This window comes from Leguminivora glycinivorella, chromosome 20 (assembly GCF_023078275.1).
Source record: "Leguminivora glycinivorella isolate SPB_JAAS2020 chromosome 20, LegGlyc_1.1, whole genome shotgun sequence".
Classification (NCBI taxonomy): Eukaryota; Metazoa; Arthropoda; class Insecta; order Lepidoptera; family Tortricidae; genus Leguminivora; species Leguminivora glycinivorella.
The window spans coordinates 5,758,947-5,778,844 of NC_062990.1; the positions used below are offsets into that span (position 1 = coordinate 5,758,947).

The 19,898-nt window shown below is 36.4% G+C and overlaps 1 protein-coding gene across 3 annotated transcripts in view; it reads left to right on the forward strand.

The window, feature by feature from the left end:
- Positions 1 to 19,898, forward strand: part of LOC125237236 (heterogeneous nuclear ribonucleoprotein L) — a 688,519-nt gene that overhangs the window by 184,229 nt on the left and 484,392 nt on the right. The gene's annotated exons all lie outside the window — the stretch shown is intronic.

The following is a 19,898-nucleotide window of genomic DNA, read 5'->3' on the forward strand; positions in this document are numbered from 1 at the left end:
CTTGATAGGAAAATTCTGGGTGGAAATCATATCGTGTAGTGGAAGCTTGCTGGGCCCATAACTTAATAAAACACGGTTTGCAATATAACATTATGAGTTCTCGCACTTTGTACACATATTGAAAGTCACATACAGGTCGAACGCGTTTAATTGACATTATTTTACCTTTTTTTCCTAACGTTTCGGCCACGTTGCATTGGCCGACGGCTAACTTTAAATATTAATAAAACACAGTAAATATTCGCAACAAGCATAGATGGCGCTAGTAGCCGGTCAATCATAATTTACGTTTTGATACTAAATGTATACCAATATACGAGTATAATGAATGTCATGATTTTTTTCCTTTGAAATCCTTCCTATATTCGATATCAGATCGGATAATGTGAAAACGCACTAGAGCAAACGCAATTTTAAATTCAGTAGTTTCGATCTAAAATAAAACATTCATTTTCGATAGTAAACTCATTCAATCATTTCGCGTCGCATCGTTGCCCATCCGCGAACGGAGAAAGTGAACTATCTTGTAATACATAATTACTGTCGGCGTCAATGTACGGTTAAATAATGCAGAAATAAACATGGGTGTCACGTATATACTATGTAGGTACTAACATTTTTTTTAAATGATAATTCTTTATTTACATGAACATATTTACATAATTATATAAGAAACTAAGACTAAACTTAAAAGCTAGCTAATGTCTAAAATAGGCCCTTGAGGCATTATACCAATGACACTGACGACATTTCCTCGCTGTATAGCAATGCTGATACGTTGTGCCAGGAATTCGCCAGCTCTTCGGTCAATATACTATCATTATATCGATACATTAGAGGGAAAAGTTTATCCAACTGTGTGATACGCGTACATGGATAAAACCAGTGAAATAAGTACATATGTATATAAATCTTCATCTAAGCGTTCCAAATCAACATCAATCAAGAACAACTAGTTTGTGGCCAAGAGTAAGCCTAATATAATAAAAAAAAGCATACAAACGGGTGACTAACCTGAAGTCCTTACTTTTACTACTATATTGGAAAAAAAAATAAGAGAGGAGGCCTTCGAGTTAAGTATTCCAGATAATTACTGTGTTTGAAGAAATCTGTTGAAAATGTTATTTTACAATTTGTTACCTCATAGCATAGAGGAATAAGTAAGGGAAGAGTTGTAACTCCATACATCAGTAAATGCGAGTTATTTGTAGTGACATCTATCGTCATTCACTCGTCAATCACGCGCCAACTAGCGTAAATTATCAGTACTGCTACTTGTCAATAGACGTCACGACGAACAAAAAGTCTATTGCTCAACAATTTTTAGCTAATATTACAATAGTATTAATCAGTACTTTGCTTTCAATTACTTCAGCTTAAAATATAAGGTGTAAACTGTTTTAATATTACATTTTTGGCAGACGCAATAGTGTCGGCACCTAGTGTCGAGTAGCAGTACTGATAATTTACGCTAGTTGGCGCGTGATTGACGAGTGAATGACGATACATGTCACTACAAATAACTCGCATTTACTGATGTATGGAGTTACAACTCTTCCCTTACTTATTCCTCTATGCTCATAGTTATGTCTAAATCCAAATTGACGGCACGAAACGAATGACCATTTTCATCTCCGCACACCAGGGGGCCTTTGAATAAATTGGTAAATAAAGAAAATTGAGCCCGTACTAATGACAAGCATTTTTCATTCGTCTTAATCTCGCAACTTTTGACCCTTGGCGGAGGCGATCCGTCTACATTATCAGCAGATCGTTGGCGAATGTGATTTGAGAATATTTCTGGTTTTATTAGGGACATTTGTCAGAGAAATTGCATTGTGAATCATTTTATGTTGTTTTTGCTATTAATGTTGAAAGTTGTCCTACTGAACAACGTTTACCCCATGCTTGCGTACACACTACACACAAAATTATTTTTAATTTATGTCTTAAAAGTCGATCGTCGGTGATTTTCTCTGGAACTGCTGTTTATTGATTTTAATAAATGCCCATGCGGTGGTAACACACAATGTTTCATGAATAGGTGAGACGACTAAAAGACCTACCCTATTTTTTTGACATGATTTAAAATTTATTGTTTTGTAATTTCCGAAGGTAGGTTAGTTACATGTTGACATTTTATAACTTCAATTTTTAATCAAAAATAACACTAAATATTTTACAACCCATTATCCGCAACGCAGGCTTCGTCATGAGGTTACAGCCATAAATCAGCAACAGGCGTCGTCCTTACACACAAACAATAAAGCTATCCGCAACAGGCTTCGTCATTTACCCATATGTGGGTTATTGCAACAACAACATACGCGCAAACTAACTAGGACCCGCCCGAGTCGTACCGGGCCCAAAGGTTCCCATCACACTAGCAGCATTTCCACGCTGTATAGCCAATGAAATCCCCTGCACCAGATACGACCCGGAACGCGGATCGCAGCCCCTATCCCTAAGTCGGCGACCAAGTTCCCTAACAAAGGCTTTAGCCTCAGTTCCCTAGGGTCCCGCCGTCTCCACAGCAAGTGGCACAAATTTGTACATTGCTTCCAGGGCGCTGTACTTTGCGTGCTTGAGTCTAGCTGCAAACTCTGCAGCTGACCCAGCAGACTTAATCTGTTTAAGTATCTTTTGCATGCCTGTTGGTCGAATACACTGACACTTCCCTAGTTTTAAGACCTATTATGTATTTACGTGTATTCTTGCAAAATAAAAAATTTGAAGTTTGAAAGAACGAACTTAGTCCGTTAGACGGTTAGATTATCAAAGAATTTTAGACACGTATTTTTTCTTTTTTCTCGTAAACGAAAAATGACGACGGTACAATGCGTTTAAGTTTCGCGTGACGTCACGCCTAGGTACAATTTTTACTTAGAAGTGACGTCACAAGCCCCCACTCCGGAACTTTGATGCTCTATATATTTGTATTTTTTCATTAATTAGAAAAAGCGAAAAATATGTGTTCAGTATTTTTGGACGATCTAACTGACGGACTAAACAGAATGCCTTTTTTTATGTAGTCGTCATCCCTATTGCGTTCCGTACACAGTATAAAATATTGCAGGACAATGTCTGCGTATCGACGTCACTGTTACGAGCGCTCGTAATTCGAGACGCGCCTCAACGACATTACTATTTCTTACCATTCCATTAATGGGGTAATGAACATGTCAACGTATAAACGATGTCCAATTTGCACTCGAGACGAATGAAACTTACACTTTTGAGAAATTTACTACTACTTACTATACAATAAAGCCACTAGAATCACATACAATTCCATAATGTTTTGCTCAATTTAGATTCTATCAACTTTCAAATCCTCCTTACACCCTGACGAATGCTTTGCGTTGCCTATGTCCTATGACATCACTTTACATTCAATTGGTTAAAAGTAGTGATGTGCAAGTTGCGGAAACTTTCACGAAAAATAAAGGGATATTAAATTTATGAAATGGAAAGTTTCCACCCATACAATTGTCCATACAAAGTATGGAAAGTTTTCGAAGTTTTCCTATGTGAAAATTTCAGAATTTTGGAAACTTTCCGTTGGCACATCAGTAGTTAAAAGTGTCTAAACAGCCACCGCCTGTGCGTCGATGGGAAATAGCTCGTATTTCATCATTCGCTTGCCCTTATTCCAATTACTTGGGGTCGGCGCAGCATGTCTTTTTCTTCCATACCTCTCCATCGGACGTCATCTCATCATTCACTTGAATTCGTTTCATACCATCTCTTACACGTTCGGCTTTCCTCTCCCGTTTGTGATGGGAAATAGTTATAAATATTAAACTTTGGATGATGCAAAGTCCGAGTATAACACGACGACGTGGTTACGAGCGAGCGCTCGTAAGTCGCGGCTCAACGACTACCTATTATTGCTCGATTAATGAGAGCGATGAATGTGTACTATATGCGAATGAGATAATTTATAATTAGGTACTGAGTATCTGCAACCTGACTTACAATTAAATTTGTTTTGTATAACAACAAAATTAAAGAAAACAAATACATTATTTGTTTCCAAAACTACATTACATAAAGCCTTAGTAATAATAGAAAATAAACTAAGGAACAGTGGGGCAAATCTAGACTGGGGGGCAATTGTAAGTGATCCATTTTTTCTATTATTACACTATGATGTTGAGTTCTACATGTATCTTCTGACCACGCCTACCAAATATAACCGGTGGACACTATTTAATAATGCAAACATTGTAAAACTTGGAAAAACTAGTTACATTTGCCATTTTATTCTTCTTTGCGTATGTAGGTATTTATAAGCTTAACTAATTCAAACATAATAACAAGTTCTATGAATAAGGGGTGGAGTATTAGGGTTCTATTGGCCTTTACTGGTTGTTATATAATAGGACTTTACTAAACAAAAAGTACAATGTTATTTCCTTGTTCATTGTCAGCAGTATGTAAATGATGTATCAAACATTATCATTTCAACCCCTGCCCCTTTGTAACAGAAACAAATGACTCTCTCTACACTCGGTCAACTCGTTAACCGAAACAAAAAATCACCGGTGCTTCTAATTTTGACATTTTAATAAAGCCCTTTATATTTTAGATTTATTAAACTGAGAGCTGTCGGAAGGGACCCTCTGATTTACAGGTTGTAATCAAAATGGCTGTTGTGTGAAGTACAACAAACTGTAAAAAGATAAATTGTTGGTTTATATACTTCATGATATATTTTCAATCATAGATTGAAAATCATTGTGCAACCTGAGGAAACCGAAGATTAACTACGCATTTCTGAGCCTAAATGAAGAAAAATACTAGTTTTGAAGAGAAAAACACAGTCACAGTTATAGGAAAGGTCTTAAAAACACACTTATTCTTGGATAGGTACAATTCAAGACCGTCTGCCTAATAGAAATAAATATGGAATGCATCTGACGTTTAACTAAAAGGTTATCGGTATCGGTTGTCGATAAAGTGGATTTCAAATTGAACCTTAATGGAAAGTACCTTATAGACAACCGACGATAAGTGCCCTTTTGTTTGAATACGACACATATGAACAAAGACGACTCGCTTGGAAGAATTTATAACCTACCACCAAATTAAAATTTTGAGAAAACCCCTGCCATAGTGGACCGATTTTCATGAAACATGGCTACGAACACTTCCGACTAACTCAGCTTTCAAACAAAAAAAACTTAATCTAAATCGGTTCATCCGTTCGGGAGCTACGATGCCACAGACAGACACATGACATACAGACAGACAGACAGACACACACGTCAAACTTATAACACCCCGTCGTTTTTGCGTCGGGGGTTAAAAATGAGTTGTTGGGGTAAAAAAAGAACAAATTGACGACATTGACGAAATCTGTCCTCGTTTGATACGATGATTGATACTAAAAATAACATAATATGGCGACATCTCATTCCATTTCCTATCAACCCTATCGCGATCAGAAGCTGTCAAAAACTGCGTCCTTCGCGACTTACAGCAACTTTGTTAACATCCGAGCTAGGGTTTCTGCTCGAGAGTCTCGAACTCGAGACTTCTCGAGACTTTCGGCTTCATTCGAGACGAGAAAAAAATGACAGGTACTCGAGACGTCTCGAGGCCCGAATGTAAAGTACGACCTGAAGTGAAATGCAACTTTTTACCTTCTACCCGGTCTCATCGCGAGGCGGTGTGGACGGTGTCGAACGGCAGTCATAAATTATAACGAGATAAAGCGATCTAACCTCTCATTCCAACGTAAGCTGGCAGCGACTTTGGCTAGTTTTGACAGCCTCATGTTATTTAAAAGCAATTCGTCATTACAAAAAAGTCAGCGCGTTTATGTATATTGGGTCATTGATAACCTGCGAAGAGTGCTATGGCTAACTTCGACAAGATTTGGAAGAACAGAGGAATCCGACGTCAAAATAAAGTGCGATTATTTCAATAATCTCGATATTTATGTACTTATGGACTTGGACCCCGAAAAGTTTTGATGTGGCTAAGATTGACGCTATTGAGATGTGGTGCTGGCGAAGACTGCTACGAGTATAACTTGAAAAGCTAGAAGAACTAACAAACATCTTTATTTTGCAAGAACTGAATATCACCACACGGCTCTCTAAAATATGCCAAGAGCGACCCTCAGATTTTTCGGACACATTATGAGAGCACCAATGCATAATATGGCGAATTAATGGTAAACATTCTTGGGGTGGGCCTCGTAAGAGATGGTCTGACTGTGTGAAGAAATCGTGTGGCGACAGCGTATACTGTGCAGTCCACATGGCTTATGACCGCGTTCAATCGACACGCTACTTGTGGTCGCGAACCTCGGCAATGAGGAAGAAGAAGAAGTTATTTTAAACGTTTAATTTCAATGACATTATGATTTAATACATGACATTTTAATTTACTTAACCCGTGCACAGGCGGGGAAGTTAAAGGATTAGGTATTATTTTCAAGACTAATTATAGTCTTGAAAATAATAGTAGTTAGTAGTAATAGTAGTTGTAGTTTTCTTGTAAAAATTTGATTTATGTTTATTTCAAATAAGATTTTTATTGCTCTTACGCATTTTTTATGATAGTGTGGTGCAATAAAAACTACTAATCATATTGTTGTTTATTGTTTTATCAAAATTTTACCATTTATAAAATAAACTCGAGACGACTCGAGACTTTGGGCTCGAGATTTCTCGAAACTCGAGACTTCTAATAGGTCGAGAAATCAGAAACCCTAATCCGAGCAAACTCCTTTGAAGTTGTAATTCGCGCAAAACTCATTTGTACTCGACGACACGACGGTATAAAGTTAAAAAGGGTCAGTCCACTGGGCAAGGGCGGACAAGTAAACGCCATAATAAATATAGCCATGAGGGTAGGGTTGTCGATGATTTGGGGAAACGGTAAAAATAATAAAATCTTTTCACTCGCCCAGTCGTGAAAGTATTGCAAGTAAGTGATATAAAATGCCGAGAAGACAAGACGGAAGAGATTTAAAAATAATAAACTCTTAACAGAGCGTATTAACGTGTCAGGAAATCAAAATGTGACAAACCGCTAATTTTTTCCGAAGAATTGGTCAACGCTTAGGATTTTACAATTTATATGAATGAATCTGAAAATATATCGTATACAGAGTAATATACAAGGGAAAACAGATTTAGAGGATGTTGATGTTGACGATGACTAAAATGTTTTTGTGGCTGTAAGGTTTTTTTTTGTAAGAAGAAGAAGAAGAAGAATAAGAATAGTTTATTATTAATAAGAAATTATTACAATGGTACATTATTTGTCCTGTGGCCCCACACTAAGCCTGCTAAGCCTGTTACGTGGCAGCCTGAATTAAATGAACATAAATTTTGGTATTCTAGTAACATTTTTAGGGTTCCGTAGTCAACTAGGAACCCTTATAGTTTCGCCATGTCTGTCTGTCCGTCCGTCCGTCCGTCCGCGGATAATCTCAGTGACCGTTAGCACTAGAAAGCTGAAATTTGGTACCAATATGTATATCAATCACGCCGACAAAGTGGTGAAATAAAAAGTTAAAAAAAATGTTTTGTTAGGGTACCCCCACTACATGTAAAGTGGGGACTGATTTTTTTTCATTCCAACCCCAACGTGTGATATATTGTTGGATAGGTATTTAAAAATGAATAAGGGTTTACTAAAATCGTTTTTTGATAATATTTATATTTTCGGAAATAATCGCTCCTAAAGGAAAAAAAAGTGTGTCCCCCCCCCCTCTAACTTTTAAACCATATGTTTAAAAAATATGAAAAAAATCACAAAAGTAGAACTTTATAAAGACTTTCTTGGAAAATTGTTTTGAACTTGATAGGTTAAGTAGTTTTTGAGAAAAATACGGAAAACTACGGAACCCTACACTGAGCGTGGCCCGACACGCTCTTGGCCGGTTTTTAATTATGATTTAACAATAAAATAGTCGTGTGCGTGTGTGTGTGTTATCGCAGTCTCTTCTTACAAAATTTCAAATATAATCCTTTACCTCATATATTTTTTCATGGCAAATACCTTCCCTTGAGTAAATAGAGGTACGTGTAGACAGTAATTAAAACGACACAGTCGCAAATGTCGCAATAGTCCCCTAAATATATCTTATAATCTTATTACAAGATGCAGTGGCAACCCTGGAAGCCTTAAGGCCGTACTCGAGTAATCCGTCTTCCGCGTTCTGATGGGATTAGAGACTTCCCTTATCAAGTACGAGGCACACATATTGAGGAACTGCGTTTTTTTTACCTTCAAATATAACGCATATGTATGTATACTAGCTTTTGCCCGCGGCTTCGCTCCCGTTAGAAAGACAAAAAGTAGCCTATGTCACTCTCCATCCCTTCAACTATCTCCACTTAAAAAATCACGACAATTCGTTTCTCCGTTTTGCCGTCACAACGACAACACAGACGGACAAACAAACAGACACACACACTTTCCTATTTATTATATTAGTAATATTAGTATGGATGTGATTTTCCATATATAATTGTAAGGACTGAGTGGACGCTCAGAGCGGGGCGGGCGAGCGTGCGTCTACCATTATGCAGCGTCGACTCAGGACACTTGTATGAGCTTCAATTGTTTGACATGCACGCCGCACGCCCCGCCCGCTGCACGCCCACTATGAACATGCTCAGGTCTGACACTTCGACACGTTAAAATAAAAAATAAAAAAGTCTTATTCGCTACAATAACTGCTGTCTGTACTGTGTCAATTCGCCCCGCAGTAACAACATTTCCTGCTTCCCCTAAATCCCCTGTCCATGATTACAGCACAATAGTGCCCTTATTGCCTTACCGGTCATCTATTAAGGACTTTTGTTCGAAGACGGGCTTAATGCTGGTCGTATTAATACTAAAGCCAGTTACTAGAGGAGGATACGAAGAAATGGTACAACATAAAGTTACTCTATTTATGTTTCACTAGCTTTTGCCCGCGGCTTCGCTCGCGTTAGAAGGAGGCAAAAGTAGCCTGATGTCACTCTCCATCCTTTAAACTATCTCCACTTAAAAAATCACGTCAATTCGTCGCTCCGTTTTGCCGTGAAAGACGTGGATATGCAGCCTATATTTTAATTAGACCAGACCAGAGTCTTTAAGACCAAGTTCATAAGGCGTAATCCATAATTGCTGAGGTCGCCGTCACCGAAACCGGTGAGGAGGACTATATATACTCGATATTTTTCAGTACGTATGGTGTTTTTTTTACGCACTAGTGCGAGAAGTGGTTCATTATATGCCAGATCGAAACTTCGGAGGGCCATCTGTACTGAAAAACGTCGTACGATACACGTGCGAAAAGGAATTTCGTAACTTGTGTCGATTTAAAACACTCCTTTCGGTCGTGTTTTAATTTATCGCCACTCGTTTCGAACTTCCTTTTTTATTTTATTTATTTATTTATTTAAACTTTGTTGCACAGTAAAAAAATGTACAAAAGGCGAACTTAATGCCAGAAGGCATTCTCTACCAGCTAACCATTGGGCCAAACAGAGATCTATAAGAGCTTAATAGGTGCAGGAAATGTCGCAATGACGAGAAATGGAATACCTACTAAATAACCATAAATGATTATATATATCAAACAGCTTACTATTATATATATTAATAAAATATACATACTTAAAATAATATAGATACCTACTTACAAATACACATAAATATACATACGTAACATTATATATACATAAATAAATATATATATCTGCCTTATAATTATTACGACTCTTAGTTATGAGACTTTTCTAAAAGATGTCTGCGCAACTTGATCTTAAACAGAGACTTGGTCTGACTTTGCCTTATGTCAAGAGGGAGATCATTCCAAAGACGAATCGCATGCATAGTGAAAGAGTTGGACATGGATCCGGAGCGATAAAGAGGCACTGACAAAATGAGTTTCCGGGAGGAACGAAGCTCACGGCCCGGCTGTGCGGTGACAAACTGAAATTTAGACCGCAGGTACTCCGGTATTGCTGGGTCATTTAGTATACTGTACAGCATACACAGCACTCTGAGGCTCCTGCGGTCCCGTATTCGGAGCCAATTAAGTTTCCGGCGATAGATGGAGATATGATCGTACTTGCGGAGGCCAAAGCACGCTTTTTACGCACTTGTATCGTAAGCTTTAATGCATATGAGCACACAATAACATAGATTTGAGAACAAAAGTCGGAACTGTAAACAGTGAACGTACGTAATAAATAAAGATAATGTATGTAGGTTAATCGAAAACTATGACAGCCAACGCGCTAAAGATGTTACCTTAAAAATAATAGGGAAACATCGAGATGCGTGTTAAATTCGTGATAAGCTAACCGGATCAGAATTTTCTCTTCTTCTTATTTAAGAGCTAATGTAGCTCTTGTCGGTGGAGTATGCGCCATATTTCCCTATTCTCCGCTTTCCTCTTTAGTTCTTGATACGACATGACACCGGCCTTCTCCTTGAGCTGGTCAACAAAACTCCTCCTGGGTCTTCCGCGCCCTCTTCTTCCTTTCACCTTTCCTTCTAGGATATTTTTAAAGAAGGTATCATGTCGTATCAAGTGACCAATCATCTTGCCTCTTCTGTTTTCTATTTCTTCAATTAGTCTTCTTTTTTCTCCCACAATTTCCAGAACCTCTTCATTAGTTCTTCGTTCTGTCCAACTGATTTTCTCCATTCTTCTCCAGCACCACATTTCGAATGCGGCTAGCCGTTTATTCTCTTTTTTGGTCAGAATCCACGTTTCGCAGCCGAATCAGAATTTTAAAAATAGAAGAAATATTTTAGGAGCAAAACAAGGGTAGGTAAACAATTAAACAGAATTCATATGACTCTTACCTACCCGTAACGGGTTTCGTGTCTCAAATTAAGCGGGCCGCTCTTTATTACCCCTGCACAATGGACAAATGGTATTAAGGCCCGAATTTGCGACGCAATTTCATATTCGCGCCCCTCGCTAATGAGAATAAAAAATTTGAAAATATATCACGCCATGGTATGAGATAAATGGCTGTGAGTTGGGTGCCATCGTTTGTTGCGGCACGTTTTCAGTGTTTTCACCCCTAAGAGCGTAGCCGTGTTTGCATAGAAAATCGGCCCTTTCGCCAAATGTTCACTGTAATTTTTTTTTAAAGAGCTCTCGTGACAAATATTATTTACTGTAAGTTTGAGGTTTCTTTCTATCTTTTTTATTTTCTGAGATATGATTTTTTTATTAATTTACATAATATCCATTTTTTTCAACATTGGCTAATGCGATTCACTTGAACTTTTGGGACAATAATATACATGTAATGACTCACATGTTCTAGCAATAATATTTAATAGTGCCGAAAAAAATCTTGGCTTAAAGTAGGAAACAAATCTTCAGTATTTTTTTTCTCGCTTTTTAGAAAAGCGACACCTATAGTTCTTTGTCAAGTAATTGCTTATATAAAGTCCCGCAATATATATTTTTTTCAAAATAATCCAGGAGGTACTTCATACTAGAAAATGGAATAATAAAGGATACTACCCATACCGCAAACGAGCTACACAGTAAATAGGTGAATTTTAGTCGCAAACCTCTTTATTATTAACAATATTGGTACTGGAAGATTGCATTCATAAAGGTATTACGACTAAAATTCACCTATTTACTGTGTAGCTCGTTTGCGGTATGGGTAGTATCCTTTATTATTCCATTTTCTAGTATGAAGTACCTACTGGATTATTTTGAAAAAAATATATGTTGCAGGCCTTTATATAAGCAATTACTTGACAAAGAACTGTAGGTGTCGCTTTTCTAAAAAGCGAGAAAAAAATACTGAAGTTTTGTTTCCTACTTTAAGCCAAGATTTTTTCGGCACTATTAAATATTATTGCTAGAACATGTGAGTCATTACATGTATATTATTGTCCCAAAAGTTCAAGTGAATCGCATTAGCCAATGTTGAAAAAAATGGATATTATGTAAATTAATAAAAAAATCATATCTCAGAAAATAAAAAAGATAGAAACCTCAAACTTACAGTAAATAATATTTGTCATGAGAGCTCTTTAAAAAAAAATTACAGTGAACATTTGGCGAAAGGGCCGATTTTCTATGCAAACACGGCTACGCTCTTTGGAACAAAAGGCAGACAAGGGGAGTTTCAGGATGTGTGAGATATAAGATAAATAAAAAAAAAGCGGACACGACAGTAATAAAATTTAATATCCAGATTAATATTATAAATGGGAAAGTGTGTGTGTCTGTTTGCTTGTCCGTCTTTCACGGCGACGAAGTAATGTGTTTTTTTTTAAGTGGAGATAGTTGAAGGGATGGGGAGTGACATAGGCTACTTTTTGTCTCTTTCTAACCCGCCAGTTTCCTAAAAAGAAATGTGTGTGTGGGGGGGGGGGGTTGTATGGATCATTTCTCAATTTTCGAATTTAACTCGAGCGAAGCCGCGGGCGAAAGCTAGTTAGTAATATTTTCAGTCGATGTATATTCGAAGCCATTTTTTTTGTCCTTTAGTTTGATCCGATTTATCCTATCCTTGTTCTATCCTAAAACACTTCGCTTTATTTCAATTAAAATTAAGTGCATAAAACCATTCTGCATTTTCGCCTTTGAGAAGAAAAACATTAGTATGTTTTTCTTCGTAGCAATCCATTTTTTTCACACAGAGATTAAAATGTGCATTTTTGCAAAGTCTAGCGGCTATGCAAGTGGAGGTTTATATGCAACTGACGGCGAGGCTTTAATGCATTAATTTTCTCCTCCATCGCTTTACTTGGTGATCGGTTATTAAACTTATAAAATATAGCTCAGCTGCTGGCCCTGTAGATATAAGACCTTAGTTAAGGTTAGAATTAAAATGAGAAAAAACGCCAGGCCAGGAGCATTTATGCAGGCGAGCGTATAATTATGAGGAATGTAATGAAAGGGAAAGAAGCGAAAGAGGTATGTCAGAATCGTAGAAAGTGGAAATTCATGGATTTGGGAGGCAATCCGGGAAACAGTTGGACCAATTTGAACGTATTAAATTGCGTAACGTATTTCAATAGACGAAAGTTTTCCCCATTTTACATGTTTATAGGTATTTATGGAATTTAACGACCGGTCTGGCCTAGGCAATGATCCTGTGACCATATAATCTTGTGATGCCAATGTTTCTGGGTTCGAAATCAGAATCAAAAATAAATATTTGCGTGCTGACTTTTGGTATGATTCTTATTAGTTATTACGAATTACGCAGTCAATAGGTACGTCAAGTAAAAAAATAAACTGATTAATCATGTTGTTTAAATTTCATACAAACGGTAAAGCCAATCACGCCCGCTAAAATCAAAACGCAAACAAATCCCAAATTAGTAACACAAGGAGCGTGCGACACAACCGTTACAGCAAAATTAATTGTAACAAACAACTAACTATGATGCTCAGCAAACGCAATAAGAGACGAGCGTATGAATATTCATCATTGTGACTCTACGAGTAGCTGAGCGTGGGACAAGGCATAGGAGGTAGCGGGTGCGATAAGCGGCGGCGGCGGCATCGGCATTCTAAGCATATGGCGACCGTGACAGGACATAAAGGTTGACAACGGCAGCAACATCAAGCAGCAGAATCAATTGTAACAAACAATATTGGTTGCAAAGGATTCGTATAGGAGGTGCAAGCACTAATTGCTCGCCCTTAGAGGTGGTCAAAAGGCGCCTAGCCTTATAAGAGATAACATACACTAGAGAAATTTCGTCGGGTACCGCGGCGGGCGGGTGGTCTAGTGGTGAAGACGTTAGCCGCGTAAGCTGAAGACCCGGGTTTAGGGTTGTAAATAGAAAAAAGACCAAATGTTTTTTTCAGAATTATGAAAAAAAAACATGAAAAAAAACCGAGCACCTTGGTTTTTTTTCTAAATATGTTTTTTTTTCAGATGAACAAATAATACGACAATAACGGTTTTTCGTGAGTTGTAACGTGTTTCAATAACAATAACGTACATTTTAATTCAGTATACAAACGTTTATTGGGGAATCCCCGATGCGGCGTGTAGCGTGGAGAGGCGGTGGTGTTGCCAACAGTAAATAGTGATAACTACAAACTACAGATTTCGTAAATGTTACTTTTATAAGACCAGAAATTAAAGTTATTTGATTAAATTCTTTTAATAGTTAACATTAAGTTTAAAAAACCGTATAAAAGTATTAACTACTTTGCAAATTTTGAGATTTCGTACTTTAGAAAAAAAACATACTCCAGAAAAAAAACTGTTTTTTTTCACGGTTTTTTTTTCATGTTTTTTTTCAAGCCAGAAAAAAAACCGTTTTTTTACAACCCTACCCGGGTTCGATTTCCGGCTCGGCCACCAGTGGGCCTTGTCGTTTTTTCTTTCGTGTATGATATCTATTTAAATTTATAATATTGATGCGATGCGAAAGGACGAGAGCGTGTATTTCGATCTTTCTCCCAGTGCTTGGACAATGTGAACTAACTTTGCTTTTTATGAGTATTTGAGCAATGCTAATGGCACGGATGACGGATTTTACGCGCGGTTGGTACCTACCACCATGGCAAGACAGTTATTAAGATGTATGTTTGGCTAAACTAACATCTTCCGCTCTCGCTTCCTCTCATAACTTACACAACGAACGATAGCATCGGTAGGTAAATGGAGAATGTTATTCGGCTCGCGATCTAATTTAGTTACTCCAAATTCAGTTCCGAACCGGGCCGGAATCTAAATATCCGACAAGTGGGATGTAACATTATTAGCTTGACATTGTTGTACAACTACTGTTCTAAATAAGCCTTTCCTTTAACCTCCTAAATCCTCGTGTACAATTTTAACAAAAGATTCAAAATTTAAAAACAAAACAAATGCTTCTCTGACTCAGGGCCTAAGCCTAAACGAAATTATAGCGTATTACGCTTATGTAACGTTCACATTTCAATATGGAGCTATATTTTGGGGACACTCCACAGATTGAGAAAGAGCATGTGGAACACTATAAAAGCAGTATATGTTATGAAAATCCGAGTCTTATGAAGTCTTGTACATAAGCCATAAAGAATATAATAAATGAATTATGAATGAAATATTTATAGGTAGTATAGCTAAAGTACTAAAACTAAGCAGTAGCGTCTTGTAACAAAATTTCCTTGAATTATTTGTTGTTAGTATGTTAATGTATAAGCTAGTTTAAAACGCAAGTTCTAAGTCGACTTTATTTGTCGCTATTTATTACGATAATACCAGCATTATATTTTGATATCTCTTCTCTCATACCCTGAAGACTGTTCAGGTGAAAATCTTATTACGAGTGTTCCCAGCTAAAGTAATCTATCGGATTTTTTGCCGACACTGGATAATGCATAGATTACTTTCACTCTGAATATTTTTCCAGTTAAGGGTAGGTGCTATTTTAAATCGAATGCGATTATTTTAGGTACCTTATGTTCAATTATTAAATGTAATATCTGGGCGACCGAGCTTCGCTCGGTTCTATTTTAATATATCATATCACGTCTTTAGATAAAAAAACTTTTATAAATACAAAAACAAAAAAAAAAGACAAAAAACAAAAATTTAATTTCTGTCCGGGATTCGAAACCCTGACACCTACGATCTATCTGCGTACATTAGACCGACCTCGTACGACTGAGCTAAGCGGAATCGATGCGCGCACAGTGAAATTAACGACCATATTTTACGTTTACTACCGCGAAAGAAAAACTCATGAAAACTCGAAAATTCGCGTTTTCCGGGATCTAAGGCTACGCTAGATCGATTTTTCACCCCCGAAAACCCCCACATAACAAATTTCGGCGAAATCGTTAGAGCGGTTTCCGAGATCGTCGGTATATATAAATAAATAAATAAATAATAAATATTCAAGAATTGCTCGTTTAAAAGTATAAGATGGTACCCTTTATTTTAGTTCAGCAATGTCTAATGTGCAAAAAATAAACATCGCATAATTGAGACTTTGAGTTGATGCGTCATTGACTGATGTGATATGCCCTTTCAGTTGTAGCCATTTGGCTACGGAATTCATTAAATGGTTAAACTAAGGTCTCGTATTGTATCAAATAATTTAAATTAGATTGTCGCTCAAAAAGTCTTTAGGTAGCTGGTATACTTATTACATACATAGTAGACATTATAATTATGAACATAGACATAAAATGTGTTTTGTTAAATTAATGGTAACTATAATAAAATAATGAATCAATACGTTACTTGTATGATAAATGATAAAAGAAAATATTGAATGAAAAACAGAGTAAAGGTCTTTTCCAGAGTCAATATGTTAAGAAAACAGGGTAAAAATTCGCTTTATCGCATTTATTTAATAAGTAACGTTTTTTTGTTTATTGTACTTGATTTTTCAAATACTTTTAGGACTTCTTTTCACGTAGAAAGTGAACAATGTTTCCCTGTTTATTCTTTTTAAATCAAATTATGAGATAAATAAATGTTTTCAGGAGAGTTTAGTAATTTACATATCTAAAGGCGTTGGAATGCAAGTAATATTAATGTCTTTATTTAATTACAATTCAAAATATTATACGTCTGTATTCATCCTCTTCAATATAAATGAAACATGAAACCTGTTATAAAAGTAATTACAACTTAACATCCACGTTTCATTCGCGAACATATAAAATATTTCCAGCTCAGTGAAAACCCTCATTAACACACATATAAAACTTTACACACACACACAAACACGTACACAACATAACTACATATCACTAGTTCTATATCTACCGACTAAGCCGACACCCGCCTCTTACAAAGCAAGCAAAGAAAGGAAAAAGATTTCAGATTCCCTAATTAGTGTTTATGACAGTTACTTAGCTTTAAATTTTCTTATACGAGTATCATCCCATAATGTATAGACAAACCTCAATTTGTACCTATACGAAATTGTACATGGCATTACAATACTGCTACATAGATTATTACAACTCGTATGTAAAGAATAACACGACTTAAAGAGCTCTAATTTGATCCTAAGTAGTAACATTTATTTTGCCTTACCGTAATTGTTATTCATTTTACGACTAAACTTCATGTTCAATAGCATAAGCCAACTAAATATTCCAAAGTCTCATCTAAAATTACAGTCGAGTCGTCGCAAATTGAATTAACTTTGAAACCCCGCACTAAACTTCTAAGCAATCAAAACATTTACTACCCATTCCGCAACTTTAAACCATACGTCGAACTCCACCTTAAGAACATTGAAACCATAAGTCGAGCTTCCCCTTAAGAGCTCATCTTTAAATCGTTCCTTATTTGAATTTCGCGCCTCACTGGCGTCTTATACCAATCTTCTACATAACTAGACAATATAAATTCAACTCTATTTTTCTACTAACAAGATTGAGTTATATTTGAAGAGTCTAGAAGACATTATTGCGTATTAGAACGGAGTGGGTCTTATGCTTAATTTAGAAGAAAATAAGGCGCAGTGCATGCGTTAAAGTTGATATTGTTTTAATATTTGCGGGATTGTTATATGCCGATTTCTGTTACAGCCAGAATCTAATTGTGTAAAGACGGCCAAGCACTCTTGGCACCAAAAAGGTGCGAAATTCAAATTTTCTATGAGACGATAAACCTTCGCCCCTACATTTTCAACGCCTTTTTTTTTTCATTTTAAAATCCTATAGGAATGTAATCCGCTATTTGTACAATTTTATGTCGTGCAATAAAGTTTAACCCCCTTATTCATAAACGTTCTCTAAAGTTATCAAGCCGATAAAGTTCGTTTGTCCTTTTTCGACGTATTGGTGTGACAGAAAGGGACAAACGAACTTTATCGGTTTGAGTTTTGAATGATTCACGGTTATTTTCATTAGACTTATATTGACTTATATTTATCGGTTTGGTAACTTTAGTGAACGTTTTATGCATAAATTTATTTATATATTTACCATATATAAATAAATTTTCAATCAATGTTTAAGTGTTATGGCCACAGAACTAAATTTAGATAGAAGAAACAAGTTCATCTATTTGTATAGGGGCCGAGCGTGTCAAATTTTGTACTGAAGTTGTTTCTTGCCTGTAATTTTAAATATGTCTCAGGCTCTTGATTGTTCATAATTTTTGTGTTGTTGCAATTGAATATCACGTAACGAGGTATTTTTTATGTTTTGATTGACTTCAACTTACAAAAATTGACGCCCGAAAGCTGCAAGCTGCGATTAAAGACGGACAACTCAGTGGATTTCACTGAGTTCATTTGACACGCTAAGTAGATACGTTTGCTTGATCTATGGTATATATGACATCTGTGGTTATGGCTCCATGTATGTTGTCGATGGTCCGTCAACGCCAAGGTTTTAGAAGGCATGCGCTTTAAGAAGACAATAGGCCGGTGAGCCATATATTTTTAAAATTTTCCTCCTTTTATTGACAAGATTTGCTTGACCGTCTATAATTTTGAGTTTTACCCTTTTGCCAGTTTGTAAGATTTACTGACGCGTTCTCACAAGTTCATATTCCTCCTCACATCCTCTACATATTCAGTACACTCCATATCCTGCAGCCAGCAAGGGGTCCATTTTGTCTATTGCCGATGTTGTAGTTGCCGTGCAGTCGAAGTGCAGTTGGGTTGCTGTCCGTCTGTAGCAGCCCTAGGAATATTAGGTGCCACATAAAGCATTTTGAAACTCGGATGTAGTAAAATTTATGTCACAATTAAGTCACTAAGCGCTTAGCGGTTTATTTTAGCGCTGACAAGTCATACGCGCGTCGTTCCCTATTATTAGTGCTTAAGACATGTCTTAGGTCATTATTAAGACATATTATTGAAGCTTTCCTAGTTTAGAATAGTCTTCATTTGTTTTAGGGTTCCGCGTATTAAATTTACATATAATCTTTTTCAAGGCTCTTGCCAGAATCGTGCTGCGCTGAAACTATTTCGGACTCTGTCCTTTCTAAGGTTTCTGCTTGTATAAAGGAATAAATGTATATTTTATTCTATTATAATGGTTTTTATAAATTATATCTTCTGTTCCGAAAATTGTGCAATCGTCTGAGACGGTAAATAGTGTTAATACATTATGGTTATGGCATGACGTCTGTTGACTCACAGAACACATTATTAGTATTTGACACCCTACGAATCTTTTTTAATCACACTCTGTATTTATGCAGCTTTTAAAACTAAGTACGAAACTGTGTTTTTTCGACTATTGCTTACTATTATAGATAACATTCTTCTAAATTTTTGGTCAGCAATGAAATTGAAAGTATTGTCAAAAAGTACGAAATCTGTGGCAACTTTATTCGATTGTGTCATCATACTTCTGATAAGATTACTTTTTCGTTTACGATTACTGATTTTAAACAAATAAAATATTGCTTAACAGATAAACGGACAAATTATTTAGGTAATAATTTTATCTAATTATCAGTACTGAGGTAAGATAAACTTATAGGGACTAGACTACTCATACGTTTGTTTCACCTGAGCAAAGTATACTATGTTTCTTGTACTTCGTATGACTTTATGCTTGTATATCTACTATAGGTATGCTTCGATTTATCGACTCATAATTTAAATTGGAACTTAATTAAATCAAATCAATCAAATTTAATATAATGTAAAGGTATGTGGTACACATTACACTGAGAGAAAATACAACCAGTTTTCATGTTCATTCAACAAGTTTTTTGGTTAAAATAGCGCCTACGTGCTCTTTGGTTCAAATAACAAGCTACTTGTCATTTGAATCGGCAATATATTTGAATCAACAAGTCGATTTTATAAAAACAACCTGACACATATTGTTTTAAACATACGTTTGGCTGATTCAAACGGATAAACCGCAACAAGTCGAACTTGTTAAATTCACAATGCAAATTTCTCTCAGTGTAGGATCGGTTACACCAAACTTTCTGTTACCGAATTTTGCATTCGCA